Source organism: Lissotriton vulgaris, unplaced genomic scaffold (genome assembly GCF_964263255.1).
Source record: "Lissotriton vulgaris unplaced genomic scaffold, aLisVul1.2 SCAFFOLD_581, whole genome shotgun sequence".
NCBI lineage: Eukaryota > Metazoa > Chordata > Amphibia > Caudata > Salamandridae > Lissotriton > Lissotriton vulgaris.
The window spans coordinates 951,412-959,809 of record NW_028255144.1 but is presented as its reverse complement, the minus strand read 5'-3'; positions in this window follow the sequence as shown (position 1 = coordinate 959,809).

The following is an 8,398-nucleotide window of genomic DNA, read 5'->3' as shown; positions in this document are numbered from 1 at the left end:
GATATTTCATCGCCTCCCCATATTAGAAAAATATCATCTATAAATCGACACCAAAAAATTATGTGATTTGACAATTCAGGGGGACCATTTTTCCAAATGTGGAATTCTTCAAAGAATCCCATGTAATATCTACATGGGATTCTTTGAAGAACCAGTTTGTCATGTACATTAATGACAATACATACAATCTAAGCTTCATTTCTTGCATAACTTTCACTGGTCGGTATTTATGCCTTCCCGACACTCAAATAGTCTGTTATTGTACGAGCTAGTCCTTCTTCTATTTTTCTTGCCTAGTGGCCCACATGGGTGGCGGCGCATTCAATCTAGCGGCCAGTGCATAAAATGCCGCTTGTCGAGTTACATCGTTTTGCGATACAGAGACCGTATGGGTGAGGAAATGCGATAGCCTGACTTATGGTAAGCGCCCACTAGTTATTGGAATGCACGGTACCGGTTGGTTAATAGGGATAGTCCGGTTACTTACTTGGTATTTCATTTATGTCGTTTCAGCTTACCAACTTATCATGGTTGTAAATTCTACTCTTCATATAACACCGGCCTGCTTTCGAGTGTTCGTTTTATGAACCTGATATTAACAGACGTGTACTTACCCATCGAATAATTATATAGCTAGGTGAGTCTTTAAATATCACTAATATGGATGTCTCTATTTATATATAGGCTGACACACTAATATACCTGTGTGTGTATTAAAACAGGATATACATGCTTTTTCCCGCATTACTAACTTAGTACTTCATGTGAGTTTTGCTGCCTCTCATCGTATACTCTGTGGGGGCATCTTATGGTTAAATGTGACTTTCCAATGTCTCAGAGCGGGATTTCCAAACCTGCCTTCTTAATATGTCAGGCTGGTTTTACCTGGTATAACGTTTCTTAGTAGCCGGGTTTACCGTTCATTTATTCGGTGTGCTAGCATATAGGAGCTTCAAATTACTCTTGGGCATTGTGTGATATACTTTTTTTCCTTCTTCCCATTTGTCCGTCAATAGCTTATGAGCTGGGTCGGACTTGACCACCGTGATTGTTGCTACAGACCGGAAGACTTTCCTTATCTCGCATTTTGCTCCACCTCTCACCCTGCCACATATATTTTGGGTGAGTTGATTGGCATTCCAATTACTTGAGGCATGGGTGCTCTATAATTTCTAATATGCGTACTGATAGTATCATCTATGATAGTGTAAGTGTATACTATACACACAAGTATTACGAAATCCTCATGTGCGTCATCTATATTCTTTTAGGCACGACATGATTGCTCTATGAAATCGACTCTATAGATTAATTTCTAATTTAGTTACCATGCTATACTAAATCTATGCAAATCTAATATAGTTTCTTTGCGGCCTTAGTAATATGGGTTGTTGGTTTGGACACATGTATCAGTGGGTTGAGATTCTTAACTTGGACTTTTTCTTGTGCTCTATCTCCTCAGATATTAAGTTTCATCCCTAAATCACAGCTTATTCTGTTCAAACGTGATGCTCAATACATATCTCAGTTCGCCGTGTTCATGGTGGGTGTGTATATATATATATATGTTTTAAACTGTATATATGGATCATATTTGTTACACGTAATGCTCTTAGCCCCATAGGGATCCCTCCCTAATGTAAAGATATCCCCTTTTGGTATTCGGGATATTTCTGTTTTATATTGTAAATATTGCTTATACTATCTTACATGCCATTATGTGAGATAATGTATCACAAGATTAAATACAACATCTGATGTGGTATTGTGTCACGTATATTGGAGGCATTGTTAGTATGTATAAATGCACTATGTATATATGTTTTTTTAACTTGCTATCACACTGTATATATGTTTTTTAACTTGTTATCACATTGTATATTGTTTGAATTTTTTCCAGCCTTGAAAAAGTCCTTGTGTAGGACGAAACACGTGTTGGTGATTTCTATTTTTGCTGGGAATATCTGTTTTATGGAATTGAAAGAATAAAGATTGAAGAAAACAAAATAAGTGGACTATATCTTGAAACCCTTTGTTTTGACAATTCCTATTGAATATAACCTTGTCATTTGTTTCTTTTTGGAATACTCTATAATTAGTAGAGTTTGATATACTGAGGGTCTACAACTTATGCCCTAACTGTTAGAATTACTAGCCCACAGGAGTGCTGTCAAAAGTTTCTCAAAAAATTTGCTCTTAGTCTGCCCTTTCGGATTGGCTCACCACCTTCCCCTCGGCTCAGCATACAGAACCGAGGGAACGACGGACAGGTGGGTGACTTTATTTTGGCTCCTCTTTTGTTCGGGATCTCCGGATTTCCTTTATAGAAATGCTTCAATTGAGCTCTACATTCCTTGGAACATCACTTTTGAACACATGTTCAAGATTTCTGCGTCTCTCTCTCTTCTTTAAACATCAGGCTATATACATGGGTACTAGTGAAGAGAGTGAAAAATATCCGAACTGAATCGGAGCGCCCAAATTTCATAGTACATAAATCAGAGGTGCTTTGAGTCTGATTTCAACTACGTGCTCTCCCTTCTTTTTTTGCCACCACTCACTGCCCAGCTTTGATCATCGCTATCAGTTTTTCTAAACACACTTTTTTGGCGAATATCTACATATATGAGAAAAAGTTTCTTTTTATGTCTGCATTCCTATGTTTAGAGCGTGGCCTCTTTTACCTGAGCGAGTGCCAGGCGAGGTGGGGCCCTCTCCATAAAATTCATGGGTGAGTTAAATTTAAAATAAGATTATTACACTGTGGAATACTGATTTACACACTAATGACGCTATCTGAAAGTGCTTACAATTGTTTCTATATTGTGTGTGCATTTCTCTTTTTCTGTTTCCTCAGGAGAGTGTCTGTCACAATAGGTATGAGACTACCATAGAGTAAAAGTTTACCGGTAGGTCTACATCATTTTCACCCACGTTATGTTTGATTCACTGTTGCAGTAGTGTATTGTATAGGTCCTGACGAAAGCCTGTTGAGGCTGAAACATGTTGTCCAAATAACATCTCTAATTGATAGTAATTTTTTCATACTATCCTCACTCTGCTTTTAATTATGCTGTTATGATGGTCACCCTTAATAAAGTTGATCTTTGTCATCATAACAGGTATTTTTAACATCACTCTTCACACTTTGAGCACTGCAACCCCTTTCTCCCTCAGCCTACTTACACTATCTGTTAGCTGTCTATCTCACTGGAGGATCCTATATTAGCACCATTGGAAAAAACATCCAAGGAGGTGTCTAGTGGATACCAGTTCACTACTCTCAACCCAGATGATGAGGTTCCGCCTACGGGTGGGCTGATGGGCACTTTTCTCTGTGTTCTCTCCTCTGGTTCGCTTTTCTTCTCTCTATACACTACACTTGAGTGTTGAGTTTCTCCACAGTTTTGCAGAGACCCTTAGCATCCCCTTTAGTGTTGTTTGCTAATGCAGATTCCCCGTATGTTGGCTTTAAAAGCTTCCCACAGTAAGCTGGGGTCATCAGTAGATGGCTGATTTAACGTGCAATAGTCCGTAATGGCCTGGCTAATGGTTTCAGTGTATGTGGAGTCTAGTAGTGCTTTTGCATTAACTCTCCACACATACGGCGGAGGTGAGTAGTGGGGGAAATCTAAAGTCAATAGTACCGGATTATGATCAGAGAGGGTTTTGGGCAGGTGTCGTATGCTTCGTGTCCAAGAGGCTATCTCTTCCGTCCCCAAACAGTAGTCAATACCAGTAGTGAATACGAGACCAACTGTTATGAATCACAGATGTATGTGTGGCCTCCATGAGCTGAGGATTACGCAGCCTCCAAATATCAACTAGGTTAGTTTAGGTCATAATATCCCGCATCACTCCCACCGCATGTTTATGTGGCTCCCTGGAAACGCCTGATCTGTCCAAGCAATCATTTAAGGAGAGGTTCAGATCCCCACCCCACAGCAGAGCCATGCCAGGTAATTCAGTAATTTTTAGCCAGATAAGTTTATAAAAGTTAGGGTCATCCACATTTGGGCCATATGTATTTATCAAGGCCATTCGCTATCCTCTAATATGCCCTGATATAAGCACATAGTGACCTAGATCATCCTTAACAGTGCTATCTATATGAGATTGCGTCCCTTTCTTTACAAAAATTAACACGCCTCTTGAGTATGAAGAATATGAGGAGCTCAACACCGCTTCTGCCCATCTGTTCACATTATTACCCTAATGCATAGGGGCTAAATGGGACTCTTGGAGGAGGGTAATATCGACATGTAGTCTGTCTAAATAAGCAAATACCTGGCGTATCTTTTTCAGGTTATTAAGCCCTCTGACGTTCCATGTTAGTAAATTAAGTTGCGCTGTTTGTAATCCATCCATAATGATTGATGCAAGCTATACCCATGATGTATTCCTGTCCACTGCTGTCAGTGTGCGTGGTTGTAGCAGTTATTAGCGACATGGTAAAAACAACATGACGTATTAATCTGGATGTCCGCAATGCATTTCAAATACAGTAATCTGCAAAAAAATCCCCAATTCCATCCAACCCACCCACCCCCCTCCCACTTTGGCATTCCAACCACGCCAAAGACATACCCTTAACAGAAATATCAACATGACTAAACCTGTAGTGGGGAGCACCCGCCTGAGGGGATCCGCCAAGTGCGCGTCACTCCATCTATCTAGGTGGATGTGGTTTTACATTATGTGCGCAGGTGCATAGTTCAATGTAGGGAGTGCGCCTGATGCATCATGAACATTTCTCATTCAGTTCCGTCTGTTATATAAGGCATCATACAATTCTGGGGCCACATGCATCTCAATTCAAAACAAAGTATCCTTTCCGTCAGGAAACAGGGAAATTCGCTATATCAATACCTAGGTTGTATGACCATCTAGATCAACTTCGTTACATAGATGAAGCCACAGCACTGCAACTCCCACACATAACCACTTGCTATTAGTACCTTAAGAGATATAGGATCATATCCCAGCACATAATTATCAAACGCATCTGAAGGGCAAACAGCCACAGTAACCAGTCAAGGCTGTCTGTATACCCAGTGCCAATGCCTCCTTTCGGGGATGCGTTTATACATGTTCAGTCTATACATTGCCACCAGTGGAATGCAGCGCAGTCTCTGTCTCCACATCCGGGCTGAGATGGATAGGTCTTCAGTAGTAGAGTGCAGTGCAGAGAAGTTCACCCCTATTTCGGTGTCGAAGGTAGCAGCATCCAATCTTCATAGTGTTGCGTCGATTGCGTCCCATACGACACACGAGACATGGTGCCACATGGTAGATGCCAGTGTCCTTGAGTCTTTCCGTACACTCCGGCAGCCGGTGATAAAGGTAGTCCGAAAATGGGAAGAATTAGTTGTGTCTTATTCAGAATCCTGGTCTAGCTCAGTGCGTTGCTGCTGTTTTCGTTTAGTGATCAGCTTCTTTATGAAGTTTTGTGCCGCTTTTGGTGTCTGCAGTACTGTTGCTCGCCCATCATATGTTACCCGCAACCTGGCTGGGTACAACATTACATATTCGGTACCCAGCTCTCAGTGCTTCTTTTTTGCAGGGTTAAAGTCTTTGCGCGCAGTCTGCACCGTCATTGTAAAATCTGGGTAAAATGCCAGGCTGTTCCCTTGGTAGGTGATGTGCTGCTTTTCCCTAGCCATCCTCAGGATTGTGTCCCGATCTCTGTAGTTGAAAACACTGGCGATGATGGGTCGTGGAGGGGCGCCCAACGGAGGCCGGGGGGCCAATGATCTATGTTCCCGTTCTATAATTAGTACTGCTGAAAAGTTGTTGGCACCGAAGATATCCCGCAACATGTCCTCCATATATGTTTCCATCCTTCCCGTGTTCGTGCTCTCAGGAACTCCCGCAATTCTAACATTGTTGCGGCGCTATCTTGCGTCCAAATCCTCGGCCTTGTTCTTTATGACCTCTAGGATCTTCTCCATATCCGTGCATTTGCGGGTTGTGTAATGCGTTTTATCGTCCACTGCTGTTGTGAGGTCTTCGGCTGCATCCAGACGTTCACCCTGTTTATCTAATTTAGCAGATATGTTATCTACTCTTTGGGTGAGCGAGTTCAGCTTTCCATCTATTGCCCGGAGACTCTGCTGTATAGCTTGGAGGGCGTTCTCCACGGCCTTGCCCGTCGTGTGCTCCGCCTCCAATTCTGTGTCCGAATGCGCAGTTGCGCCTTTAGGGTTACGCTTAGTCTCAAAAGTTGACTTTGGCTGCTGTCTATCTGGTTTTCCCATTATGACTGAAAAATTTGGGGAATACCCGGTATCACCTGGTTATGCACAGGAAGTCCTTAGGGTGTATTCACAGCGCTCTGCAGAGCCGCCTCGCCACTACGGTGCTATACTATATCAAAGTCCAGTTATCCATGCAGTAGTTGGGGTCTGTAGCACCAGCTGACCACCGATAAGCAGTGTAGAAGACCAATCCGCAAATGTTCACAGTCGTTATGAGGAGGGCCACCTCAGCAGGACTGCATCACCATCGAGAGACCCTCATGAAGACATGTCAGGGTTTGTGCGTCTCACAGCAGTGTGTTGGAGAAGCACCAACGCGCACCGTGGTCTGCTCCCCTCTTCCGGTACTGCAGGAGCTGCTTCTGGAGGACCCACTTCAAGGTCTGCAAGTTGCCTATTCAGCGCGCCATCTAGGGCCACAGGATGAGGGTATTATGAAATGTGATGCCCGCCAAGAACCAGAATCGCCGCTCACAGGAGATGATGTTGCCTGCAGTCGCCTAGCAGTATGGGAAATGTGCGTAGTAGTACCAGACTCCCTCCACTATTTTATAGCAGTTAATTATCCCGATTCGTTGTCACCGTGTGTAACGATGCAATCAATACTCCCCAAGGCCTACAAGCAGCGGCCTGAAGTTATAGCGAGCCACGTACAGTGCTCACAGTAATGATATAGAGCACTACAGCAGTACAGATGATCATAACGCACCATGCAGGGATACTTGCTCTTGTGTCGAATCCGCTGTCGCACCTCATCGCCAGCCAGTACCTCTGTTTGCACTACTCATGTTTTTCAGGTTTCACTCTCACTGCACCAGCCCGCTATTTCATGTACATTAGGGCGCGATCACCGCCGTGCTGGGTAAAGAGCCTGTTCAGGGGTCTATGTCTCACAACGTGCCGCAATATTCAGTAGTTCCTGAGCTCCAGCTTGCCGTCCGCGCCATGCAGCCCGGTCTCAGCCGCCAAACACTCTTGGCGGTAGTATAGAGATCTTCACCCACTCCAGGCGATCAATATACAGGGCGCCGCCATTTTGGGATCACCAGTTCGCCTCCGCGCGCTTAGTTTGACTCACGATTCTCTCATCTGCAGGGCTTCGGTCGGCGACTCCAGCCACTCCCAATTACTGCAGAGTAAGTCCGATGCTTCGGGCGGTAGTTTGTGTATATTTTTACGCCTGAAAAACGGTGTTATTGTTGGATAATGTTTCCGACTGGCGGAGCTGCCTTAGGAAGCAGCCATCCCGCAGCGCGCCCTCTAGGGCCCCCCCAAGGCAACAAGATTCTTAGTGGAAAACACCTGGGTGGATCCTCAGGGATGCATCGCTACAGTGAATGGGAACTAGGATGGAGGAGCGGATGGCTCTCTTCTCTTTATATTTGCCTACTGGTTTGCAGAAATGCTCTCTGGAGACTCTAGGATATGTCACAAGTCTCAAATTGACATGACAATTGGTGGGGACAGGAATTTGGTACATTCGGAAGAACTAGGCAGGTTGAGATGAAGAGTTTGGGGGATTCGTCATCCCATGTGGCTACATAGCTTTGTGAACATCATGAGGGGGAAATACCCAATGTATCACCTTTACTCGTATTATCCTACACTACTTAAAAAAATATTTTTTTCTAGTGTTCCTGGAGCTAACTGTTCATGTGAAAGATGTGAAATTTTTAGCCAGAGGAAGAACGAAAAGCTTTCCGCTGATAATGATGTTGGATGCGAGGGGTATTTTCACCCACCAGGACTGAACCTATAGACGTGATGATATTATAATAGAGAACCTAAGAGAAACCACAAAAGAAAATGGGATCAGTCCAATCTAATACAACCCTTTTGGAAGCTTCACGAACAGTGGTGCGTGAGCATGTGACCGCTAGCGTGACAGGTAACAAACAGGAGAAAGGTATTACTTTGAAAGGGATGCAAGTGAAATTGTTAACTCTAGAAATCATCTTTTTACAAAGTGGGGATGCTGGAATATAAAGGCAAACTAGACAAAAAAAAACACAAAAATCATTCATTGGCGATAAATGAAGTATGAAACAAAACACGGCACCTCAAAAAAGACTGTATGCAGTGAAACATAAAGGGCAAGGTACCGACACAGCTTAGCAGGAGGGAAAACGATGGGTAAGAAT